Source organism: Myotis nattereri, assembly GCF_964212035.1.
Source record: "Myotis nattereri genome assembly, chromosome: 15".
Classification (NCBI taxonomy): Eukaryota; Metazoa; Chordata; class Mammalia; order Chiroptera; family Vespertilionidae; genus Myotis; species Myotis nattereri.
The window spans coordinates 41,700,358-41,712,853 of record NC_138090.1 but is presented as its reverse complement, the minus strand read 5'-3'; the positions used below and the strand labels follow the sequence as shown (position 1 = coordinate 41,712,853).

Here is a 12,496-nt window from a genome sequence, read left to right as displayed (position 1 = left end):
AAAAAGACAACCTACTGAATATGAGGACATGTTTACTGATAAATCTGAAAAGGGCTTAATATCCAAAATTTATAAGGAACTTATAAAACTCAACACCAAAAAAACCCAAACAATCCAATCAAGATATGAACAAAGGACATGAATAGATACTTTTCCAAAGAGAAGACACAGGTGGCCAATGGACATGTGAAAGGATGTCCATTGGACAAATGCAAATGAAAACCACAATGAGATATCACCTCACACTGTCAGAAAGGCTATTAGCAATAAACACCAAACAAGTGTTGGAGAGGCTGTGGAGAAAAGGGAACCCTGGTACGCTGTTAGTGGGAATGCAGATTGGCATAGCCACCATCAAAACCATTATGGAGGGCCTTCCAAAAATTAAAAATGAGCCTTGGCCTGTGTGACATGGTTGCTCTGCTCCTTTTGCCTGCTTGGTGCTGTCCATGACCATGAAGGTTCCTTGAGGGTTGTGTGTCTGTTTCTGTGTGTGTGTGTGTGTGTGTGTGTGTGTGTGCATCGCCCTGTACACCCAAATGTGTTGTATTAGATTCCAGGTTAGGACGCATACCGAGTTTGCAGCTCAATACCCGGTTTGGGTGCATATGGGAGGGAACCGATAGATGTTTCTCTCTCACATTGATGTTTCTCTCTCTCTCTCTTTAAAAAGCAATACAATTTTTAAAAATGTTCACAAAAAATATTAAAAATGGTACCACCTATGACACAGCAATTCCACTTTTGGGTATATGTTCACAGAAATCCAAAACACTAATAAGAAAGAACATATGCACCTCTATGTTCACTGCAGCATTATATTCAATAGCCAAGATATGGGAGCAACCCAAGTGCCCATCAGTAGATGAGTGATAAAAAGCAGTGGTATATTCACCACTGACGGGGAGAGGACACCAGGGTCCTCAGTGCCCAGCTTAACACTGCTCATCCCTCTCCCTAATGACTTGAGTCCCGGTTTGGTTCATCACAACATGAAGAACTGTATTAAAGGGTCGGAGCATTAAGAAGGTTGAGAACCACTGCTCTAGGCTCTCATTTCTACTCTGGTCCCTTTCCCTGTCCCTCCCTCAGGTCAGGGATTGTCTTCTCACCTCACCCACATTGTGGACTCAGCCTCCCTGGAGGTTCTCCTAAGAGGCAGGTGTCAGCAAGGCCACTCTTAAGTCCACCACTGCCTGGCCCTGCCTTCCCCCACCCTTACCTCTTCTCTAATCCTGGATCCAGTGCCTGGGCTGACAGCTGTTCTCTCCCAAAGAAATGCCCTCCCCACCCCCTCTGCATCCAGCGTGTTTTCTCCATCCAGACCAGCTCCCCTCCAGGGCCCAGGGCACAGACCTAACCACAGAAACAGGCCATAGACTGTATTGAGTTTAAAGAAATTTATTTAATTTTTATGCTCTTATATTCTTTTCCATCTGCCGTATTGGATGGTATGTAATCAGATTGTTGTGGAAGTAATTTTTGAATTACTGATATTTCAGTTAAGTAGTAGGGAGGAAGGCAAGTATGAGTAATTGATTATACATATTTAATTTCCTTAAACCATTCTTCTACACGTTGGTTCATGAAGCTCCTTCATCTAAAATAAATATGTGATTTTTTTTACAGTGTTAACAATAAAGTGTTTTTTCCTTAGCAGTTGCAATCATTTTCATTAGAAACATAAGAATATCTTCAATCATATAAATACTCATCTGTTTTATGTATGTCATTGACTCCTCCTTTAGATATGTTATCAATTCCTCTGGCAAAAATTAGCATCATCTTATCCATGAGAAATGTTGCCAGGTTATGCACTGGAAACTGGGTTAGGTTTGTTAATATTTCTTAATTTGTCAGCCTATTAAACTGAGGGTTTTTAAAAATAAAAGAATTCTAAATAGTTCCTGCAGAGGCGGACATACAGACAAGCACAACTAGCAACCTGATCTTTTCATTTTAAAAAGAAATTAATTTTCTGGGAAGATGGTGAAGATATTAAAGCCTTATGATGTTGCCTAGGAAGAAATGCAAGAGGAAATGAGAAAATGGAAAAAAGAAAACTCATGAAATAGAAATTGTGAAAGTTGAACAGGAACTAATTCATGGAGATGCTACTAAGCTTGGAGCTGATATTTGGATCTATATGAACAGGCGATGAGTGCAGCCTAGACTACGGGCAGGATGACTCGGCTTGGCTTGGCTAAGGAGTTGGGAAGACAGTTCTCTGGCAGCCACAGAGTCAAGCATGAGATTTGAAGCTATGGAAAGGTACGATGATGCTGTACAGCTGTATGATCGAATCTTACATGAAGGTCCAACTAACACTGCACCTGGAAAGCATAAGGTTGCCACTCTAAAAGCCCAGGGCAAGTGTGGAGGCCATTTGGGAACTGAATGAGTGTCTGGAACAATTTGTTGGAGACCAAGAAGCCTGGCCTGGATGTGCAGGGCTTCATATCAATGAACATTGTGGGGAGCCGATATAGGGTTAAGCCTCGGACTGACCTGTTAGCAAAATCACAAACAAGTCTTCTTCCGAGTCTTAAACAACCCAATCCGAGAGGTGGCTGCTGATTTACTCGCGCTGTCATTTAAAAAATAAAAAGGGGGAATTTGCCCGAAGCCGGTCTCCCCTTGCTGCTTGACACAGTCGCTGCAGGGAAGAAACATCTGTGCAGCTTATGTCTCAAGGGACCTGGTGTACTGTTCTTAATATGTTTGCTCCCCTTCTTAGCGCTATGTGTTCTAGCCAGGGCCACCTCCCCGAGAAAGGACTTATGAAGAACTTGGACTAAGACTGTTGGCAATAAATTTGGGACTTGTTGGGCCCACATCCCCAGGGGTCTGCCCACCAGAGAAAGCACCAAAGCCTATACGCCTGGAGATCCAATGACACAGGGCAGTCCCAGGGAAGGCAAGCAGCGAGGCTGGGAGGACATAACCTTTACTGGGTAGGATAATCTCCTTCAGTCACTTCCTTGTAGCTTATCAGTAAAGCAGTAGAATAGTGACCTTGGAATAGCCCTTATAATGGAACACAGAGATTAACCTAGACAAGATTAAAATCAACAGAACAAGATAGAGACAGGATTATGGAAATGAAACTAGGAACTGTAGGAGGTTTCCCGAAACATACCATGATGTAATTATAGAGGCATGCTTATGGGATCAAATAGTATAAATATAGGTGTAACAGGACAATAAAAAAAAGAACCTGACCATGCTGACCAACTGAACGCTGCCTCCGTGTCCTTCATTCTTCGCCGACTCCGTCCACACCTTTGGGAACCCCTGGACCTGCTGGGGATGGGCCCCAACAGAACATGACCCGCGAAAGCAGCCTTTTCCTCGGAGGGGCTTATGCTGACTAATCCACACAACCACGTACATTGTCAGCAGTACGCTGAGGTGAAACACACCCAAGGGGGACTTGAACACCTTGAACTTTCAAGAAAGTGTTCTGCACAGGCATTGACACTGAGCAGCAGCAATATGAGAGCTTTGTTTGAACTTTACATCTGAGCAAGTCATATTGCTTCTAACCCAAAAGCAAGTGCAAACGCAGAAAAGAACAATATGCTAGTTGGGCAGCTTGTCAAATAAACAGAGCTTATCAGTTTGCAGGTTGAAGGAAGAAGGAAACCACGCTCTCTAAAGGCCGTTGAAGGCATGTTGGAAACATGGCAGATTGCCCAGCCTTAAGGTTTCCAAACCTCTTTCCCGTTACCTTTCACCACTACACAATTGATCTTATTGGCCTGTGACTTATTTACCGAATGCCCATGCTATTGACATACTAATTTTCTGTTCAGGCAGTTGTAAAGGATGTGTTTATATGAATCTAAAAATGCCTTTTATTGCTGAACAGCAAGATGGGGGAAGTACATGGAAGAAAGATTTAAGAAGAGTCTTGTTGATTGTACACCATTCTCTTCAGATCACACACATATAACTGCTTTTGAACTATAATCTGATGTAGAAATAACCTCGTTAAACAAACCATAATAATTTATTTAAAAACATAAATAAATAAAGTATTTTACCCATAAGACAGGTACAACAATGCAAAAAACATTCATTGATAAGAGTTGGAATAAGTTGAACTTATTCATTCAGATGGCTAAGCCTTTTATTAATTTTTAGAGAAGACTTTCAAGATTTATATTTGCCCTTGGTAAACACTTTTTAAGGAGATGGGGGAGGTGGTGCTTCTTAGGTAAGGCAAGTTATTAGTCAATCTTTTAAAAAAGCTCCTTTCCCCATTTTCCCTTTGGTTTTTTTAGCCTCAGGCAATGTGGGCTGTGTTCCCATCCCTGGTAGCGGTAGGAAGGCCTTAAATGTTTCTGAGAAGGCAGAGACAGAAGTTACTCTCAGAGAACATTCAGGGTGAATGGGTCACTGCGGCTGGCACTCACGGGGTTGTGGGTTTCACACTCATAGGGTCCTGTGTCATTTCTTGTGACAGGGAGTAAGGTGAGAGTCCTGGTGTCCTTGGGCAGCTGCAGCCTGGCACCGGCCGGGGGAGTCTGACTGCTGATCAACCACAGGTAGGTGGTGTTCTGAGTCTGAGGTTCACACGTTAACACGACAGGGTCCTTGTGCTCCTCAGGTCAGAATTGTGCCTCGTGATGTTAGGTTTGGGTAACTCCGCTGTGCAGATAACAGAGAGAACATTGTCTTTTGAGTCCTCCAAAGGCTTCTTCAATTGGAGTTGGCACCTCTCACCTCTCAGCCAACTCGAGTTCTTGGAGAAAAAGCACAGACTCTCAGGTGTCAAATGTCAGGGTTTGATCACAGAAAGACACAGGACTGGGAATCACAGACCACCCAGCACCTGTCCTGGTTCCTCACTGACCAACTGACTGCCTGGCCCTTGGGGGCGAGCTGAGTCCCTTCCAGCTACACAGACCTACATAGCTGTGTTGAGATGTGTTTCCACTGAAGCCTCACAGTCCAGGGTTAACCTAGAGATGAGTAATGATGGGCCACTCCACAGTCCTTAAGCCCAGAGAGGACTGGGCAGGGTGTCCTGGAACTGGGTGTCTGAGCAGAAACAATACACAGGGGACCAGAAGCAAGTCTGGCAGTGAGGGTGAGTTTAGTACCCAGGCTGTAGGGCCACGAGGTGTGGCCATCTGCCCAGGAGTTCACTGGTGACTGACATGAAACAGTGACCCCAGAAAGAGCAGAGCAGAGTCCAGGAATGATTTAGACAAGAGTGGGGGACGGCGGGAGCTGGCTGGCGGTGGCAGCAGAGCCATGCTCTCTGCCCTTGGTCTTTAATGTCCTTTCTGCCACTGCAGAGGGCAGGGATCCTTCCTCAACACGCAGACAAGTGTGGAGGTGGGGGAGCATGCAGGATGGTCTTAGGCGACCCCTGTGAAAGGGTCGTTCGACCGCCAAAGGGGTCTCGACCCACAGGTTGAGAACCGCTGGGTTAAAGCATTGATGACAGGATTTAAGTAAACATCTGACTGACTGCAAAGTGTATGTTATTTTCACCGCAACATGCTGCCTCTGTTGGCACTGTTAAATGCCAGGCTTCTGGCACAAAATCAATAAGGAAACAGCAGCCTTACATGACACACTAGACCAGATGATTTGATTGATGTTATCAGGGCATTTCACCCCAAAGCAGCAGAAGATACATTCTTTTCAAGTACACATAGTACATTTTCCAGGATAAACCACATGCTACGCCACAAAACAATCCTCAATAAATTTAAGATTGAAATAATATCCAACGTGGTATGGAACTAAAAATCAATTACGATATGGGGAAGGGACATTCCTCTCAGTCAGTCGTTTGCCCCAAGATGGAAGGGTGGGTGAGCCCCCAACCATTGCTGACTGCCAAGAGCACAGGGCAGGGGTGAAGTTCAACACCACTGAACCTGCACTTGTCTCTCATAGCACTTAGCCCACTCTGCAATTAAATATTCGTGTGGTTATTGACCGTTTTCTGCCTCCCTCACTAAACTGCAAGTGCCTTGAGTAGCGGGGTAGGAGGGAATATGCTTTGGCTGACTATCCTAGGCTGGACCTCTAGAGCTGACTCATGTAATAAACCGTCATTGAGTTGTTAATGGAATGCCTGAACATGCTTCATCATGATCCAGGTCAACAGGCATCACTGTTTTACTGACTACCTAGGCCAATTCTGTCTAATCAAAACATGAGGCAAGCCACATATCCAATTTTAAGTTTTCTGGTAGCTGTATTATCAGTTGAAATGTGTCCCTCCCTCCCCAAATCCCTGTATTAAAGTCCTAACCCCAGTACCTTAGAATGTGATCTTATTTGGAAATAGAGTCATTGCAGATGTAATTAGTTAAGATGACATCACTAGGATGGGCTCTAACCCAATATGACTGGTATCCTTATAAAATAAGGAAATTTAGCCTGGCTGGCGAGGCTCAGTGGTTGAGCTCCAACTTATAAACCAGGAGGTCCCGGTTCAATTTCAGGTCACTGCAAATGCCACAGGTGTGGGCTTGATCCCCAGTGGGTAGCATGCAGGAGGCAGCTGATCAATGATTCTCTCTTATCATTGATGTTTCTATCTCCTTCTCCCTCTCCCTTTCTCTCTGAAATAAATTAAAATGCTTTTTGTTTGTTTGTTTGTTTTGTTTTGTTTTTAAAGAGGGAATTTGGACCCAGAGGCAGAGACCCAAGGAGAAGGCCATGTGAAGGTTGGAGCTATGTTGCCACAAGCCAAGGAACACCATAGAAGCTTGGAGAAAAACTTGAACAGATGTTTCCTCACAGGCCTCAGATGGAACCAATCCTGAAAATATCTTGATCTTGAACTTCTGGCCTTCAAGACTGTAAGATAAGTAATTTCTGTTGTTCTAAGCCATCCAGTTTGTGAAACTTTGTAATGGAAAAGGAACCTAGCAAACTAATACACTACATTTAAAAGTAAAACTAGCCCTAGCTGGTTTGGCTCAGTGGATAGACCGCCTGGCCTGCAGACGTAAGGGCCCCAGGTTCGATTCCAGTCAAGGGCACATGCCCAGGTTGCGGGATCGATCCCCAGTAGAGGGCATGTAGGGGCAGCCAATCAATGATGTTTCTATCTTTCCCTTTCCCTTTTTCTCTGAAATCAATAAAAATATATTTAAGATGCATAACTAAATAAAAGTAAAAGTAAGCAGGTTAATTTCATGGTATTTTATTTAATTCAGAATATTATAATTCAACAGGTAATCAATATAAAATTATTAATGAGATATTTTACACTTTTTTCATTCTAAGTCTTTGAGATCCAGCAGGTGTTTTACACTCATAGCAAATGTCCATTTGGACTAGTCCTGTTTCAATGGCTCAGTAACTACATGTGGGGAGTGACTCCTACCCTGGGCAGTGCTGACCTGAGTGTTACAGAGCTGAAGATTGCCATTTAGTCATATCTCTAGGGAGGGTTTTCCCTCCATCATACAGAGGTGTTCTTCTGGGCCCAGTTGGGATATAAAGTCTACTTTGAAGAGTTGATCCAGAGAATGAGGGAAGCCATAAGGGCCCATAAAAATACAGGAGATAAATTACCCCAAATTTAGTATTAGCCACACATGATCTTTGAAGTTTCTCAAAGACAGGTAAGACAAGGCTTCAGAAGCAACCCACTGAAACTACCCATTTACAACTCTAAAAAGAAAAATCTTTACCCAGGTTGGAAAAAGAACATCTATTTTTCTGTTTATTAGGGGTTCATACACCCTGGTTCCTGAATTTTAGACCCAAAATTATGAACTTGGTACTTTGTGACCTTTATGGGCCCTTCAAGCCTCCAACAGCCCTGACACCTGAGGAGATAGAGACCCCACACAAGGGGCTGTGTGAGGATGTGGAATGTGTCCTCAGCTGCTCAGAGCAGGTGCCTGCAGTTCTCCAGCCTCATGTCTCTGTATAGGCCTCTCGGAGAGGGTCCGGGAGCCACACCCAGGGCCATGTCCTTGAAGACCACTGGTCCCTAAAATTTTAGTCACATGCCTCACCCATCCAACATCAACACCATGTCACAGGATGCAGTGCACACAGCACGGGGAATAGAGGAGGGACCAGAAACAAAGTGATGTAAAATTTGGAGAGTCCAAGGTCAAAACTTACAGCATCCACCTCTCCTTCACTCCATACTGCCCATTCCCACCACTGATTTGTTTTTTAAACTACACCTCCCCTACTGTGAGGAGATGCAGTGAGATTGTTGGAGACTTGCTTGGACCACTTCATGCCCAAGCCCAGTTTGTAGCCAGACTGCCAATTCCATGAGCTGACACAGCCCCCTTTGCAGCTAAACTCAACTTGTGCTATTTTATTTTTTTAAATATATTTTTTATTGAAACTCAGGCATGTGCCCTTGATGGAATCGAACCCCGGACCCTTCAGTCCACAGGCTAACATTTTGTCCACTGAGCCAAATTGGCTAGGGCAGTGGTCGGCAAACTCATTAGTCAACAGAGCCAAATATCAACAGTACAACGATTGAAATTTCTTTTGAGAGCCAATTTTTTAAACTTAAACTATATAGGTAGGTGCATTGTTATTAACTTAATTAGGGTACTCCTAAGCTGGCCTTTGCTAAAAACGTCCTCACTCTGATTGAGGTATGTTCGCTGAGATTGACCCCTTCCAACTCTCCCATCCACACTCGTCTTGTATACTTGGTTCGTCTACCTCCTTTCGTTCATCCTCTCTATATGTCCAAACGATCTCACCATACCTTTCTCAATCCTCGACACTACATCTTCTTTCACTCCACAACGAAAACCGACCTCTGTGCATGGGCCACGAAGTTTCAATCCCACTGTACGTGCACGCCCACATGTGGAATTTTGTGGAAGAGCCACACTCAAGGGACCAAAGAGCCGCATGTGGCTCGTGAGCCACGGTTTGCCGACCACTGCTAGGGCAACTTGTGCTATTTTAAACAAATGTAGGTGCTAACTGACCCAGAAATTCATCCTTAGGACAGAACCCTAAAATGTGCAAAGGCTTGAGTTTGGGGTTAGCAGCCACACCTCCACCACAGGCTGGAGAACGGGACGCCTTACTGTGCAGCAGCAAATGCTCAATTGCTGTTCGCTGTATCTGGGATTCAAATGTCACTGATTCAATGAACGTTCAGACACGGCTGCAGTCAACTTCATGGACATTTGACACGGTGTGCTTGTGCATGTCTGTGCGGGAGTGTCTAGAAGTGTTCTTGCTCCCTCTTAGGATATGCACATGTGTAACTGAGTGCTATTGAACTGCCCCAAATACCTTCCATTAGTTTGGCCTTAACAGTGCTTAGCACTGCCTGAGCCCAACTCCCCACCCAGCCTGGGTACTACCACCGTTCTCAATATTTTCCAAATTCTTGGACCTCCACAAACCCTACCATGCATTTAATTGATTTCTGTGTAACCCCAGACCCCCTTCTATGGAATTTCCTATAGCACTCCTTGACCATATTGTACTTATTTGTTTACATGTGTTAAAGAAAAAATTATTCTCTCACTTGTGAAAGACCATAAGGCACACTCTATTCAGAGTGACTACCGCACTGGGGTTTGCAACAAGGAAGTGAGATTGGGCTCAATACCAAACCAACAAAGGAAAGCGGGGATTTACAGCCAAGGAGCAGGATGGGCCATCAGTGGATGGAAAATCGCCAGGAGGTGGAGTAATTCTTGCTAAATGGACCTAACAGGATTCTTACCAGAGGCAGGCCAGTGTAACCAGGTATTATCTGGAATGCTGAGGGATGAGGAATTTGGCCAGATATGGAGGCTGATCAGATATCAAGGGTGGGGTATTCTGGCTAAACTGCCTTAGCAGGATTCCTGCTAAATCTGGATTCCACAGGGACGGAGACATATCCAAGGTCAGCTTAGTTGAGCAGAGGGCTCAGAGGAGCCTGGCTAAAGTCTAGCCAAGTAAAGGGTCTGTTTACGTGTTTCCCTCCATCCTGCACCATTCACTTCCAAACCATGGTGTTGAGAGAGGGAGAGAGAAAGGGATGAATAGATATATTGATATAAATTTAAAGGGCACATATCAGGGGAATATAGGAGAAATTTTATAATTTGTCAGAGATAACCATGAAAGCTATACCAATATTTTTAAAAATATATATTTTTATTGCTCTAGCTGGTTTGGCTCAGTGGATAGAGTGTTGGCCCATAGACTGAAGGGTTCTGGGTTCAATTCCCAACAAGGGCATGTACCTCAGTTGCAGGCCCCATCCCTGGCCCTGGTTGGGGAGCGCATGTGGAGGCCCCCCACACTGACGATTTTCTCTCTCCCCCTCCCTTCCATTCTCTTTAAATATCAATGGAAAAGTATCCTCAGGTGAGGATTAACAACAACAGCTAAATATATATATATTTATATTGATGAGAGATAATCATTGATTGGCCGCCTCCTGCACACCCCCCTACAGGGGATCAAACCTTCAACCCAGGCATGTGCCCTGACTGGAAATTGAACTGTGACCTCTTGGTTCATAGGTCAATGCTCAACCACTGAGCCACATTGACTGGGCTATGCCAATATTTTTTAAAACTTAGATTAGATTGACTGTTATCTAGAGAAATGTCAATCACTAAAACTGAGTCAAGAAAAAATGGATAATATGGATAGACCATGAACCATTAAAGAAATTAACATGAGAGCCAGTATTGTCTCTCTGCCAGCACAACAATGGCCCAGGAGTCTTCAAGGGTGAGTTCTAACACATCTTCAACTTAAAGATCATCCTCAACAAACTCTCTTAGAGAATTCAAAGAACATTTCCATACTCATTTTATGAGGCTAGTATAGCTGATACCAAAGCAGATACAAAATTATGGACCAATACCTACAATATCAAATTAAATATTAGTGAATCAAATTCAGAATTAATAACAAACAAAAAGTTATGACCTGGGGGAAGTCTGTAATAATGTCGACATTAAAAATTTTTCATAAAAAAATGTTACCACTACCAAGTAGGGTTTATATGAGAAATGCAAGTGTGTTTTAATATCAGAATGTAATTCTTCATGTCAATGGACTAAAGTATAACATTTTGGTCTCAATAGATTTTTAAAAATTATTTTATCATATTCAATGTAATTCATGAACAAAAATCCTCTCACTTTCCTAGTAACTGTTAGGGAAAACATAGACTCCTCATAGAGCTGAGACCAAACGAGTTCATAGAAGTAACACATCAGAGCAGAGCTGATACCCACGGAACCCTAAACAAATGTGCACCTATCCCGACACCACTTTGGTCTCACATCCCATCTCTGTCTTCTCCCTCATGTTGTGGCTGGTTTCCTCAGTTTGGTCTTTGAGCAATTACTTTCTGGTTATTCAGCAATTACACTGAATTTTTCTGTGTATATTTTTAATTTCGGGGAACTCTTTCTGACTGTGCCTTTTCATGGGAGTTCATCAAGGAATCTTCCTGAATCCCTAAAGCAGTGGTTCTCAACCTTCCTAATGTCGCAACCCTTTAATACAGTTCCTCATGTTGTGGTGACCCCCAACCATAAAATTATTTTTGTTGCTACTTCATAACTGTAATTTTGCTACTGTTATGAATCGTAATGTAATTTATATGTGTTTTCCGATGGTCTTAGGCGACCCTTGTGAAAGGGTCATTCGACCCTCAAAGGGGTCACGACCCACAGGTTGAGAACTGCTGCATAAGGAGGTTTAAATGTTTTCTTCTGTACTTTAAAATGAGGTTTCCCCCAGTCATGGGTCCACTTGGTTATCATCCATTTGTTCTACATCCTGCCATACTCAACATCCTTATGTGTGTGTCTTGGTTTTCTTCTTTATTGCCCCCTTTTTTGTTTTATTATGGATTATTCTCAAATGTGTTATGCTTCTTGGTTGTAAAGTCTATATTTATTAAGGACTCAGTTGATTATCAAGGGCATATGGTAAAGATCTGTTCTGTACTTATGGTCTATACTGGAGCTTTTTAAAAATATGTTTTTATTGATTTCAGAGAGATATAGAAACATCAATGATGAGAGAAAATCATTGATCAGCCGTCTCCTGCCCATCCCACAGTGGGGATCAAGCCCACAACCCTAGCATGTGCCCTGACCTGGAATCAAACCGTGACCTCTTGGTTCATAGGTAGACACTCAACCACTAAGCCACACTTGCTTGGTGAACTATTTTTTTCTTCTTAAAAAGGAGGACTGATGCTTGGCTGGGTGGCTCAGTTGGTTAGAGTGATGAAAATCAAAAGGTTGCAGGTTGGATTCTCGGACAAGGAACATACCTAGAATGCGGGTTCAATCCGTGGTCTTGCAGGAGGCAACCTATCGATGTTTCTCTATCACATCAATTTCTCTCTCTCTCTCTCTCTCTGTCTCTCTCAAATCAATTAACATTTTCTCAGGTGAGGATTAAGAAAAAAAGAGCTGGTCAAAAACTCAAAACATTTTTTGTTTTTGTATTTCATATTGAATATATTCAAAAGAATCATTTATAACATCTGCAC

At 43.2% G+C, this 12,496-nt stretch overlaps 1 pseudogene across 1 annotated transcript; it reads left to right on the top strand.

The window, feature by feature from the left end:
• Window positions 1-2,184: 2,184 nt before the first annotated feature.
• Window positions 2,185-3,632, top strand: LOC308530597 (ER membrane protein complex subunit 2-like; annotated as a pseudogene). The gene is made up of 2 exons: window positions 2,185-2,472; window positions 3,344-3,632. The product of its transcript is annotated as an ER membrane protein complex subunit 2-like (transcript).
• The last annotated feature ends 8,864 nt before the right edge of the window (window positions 3,633-12,496 follow it).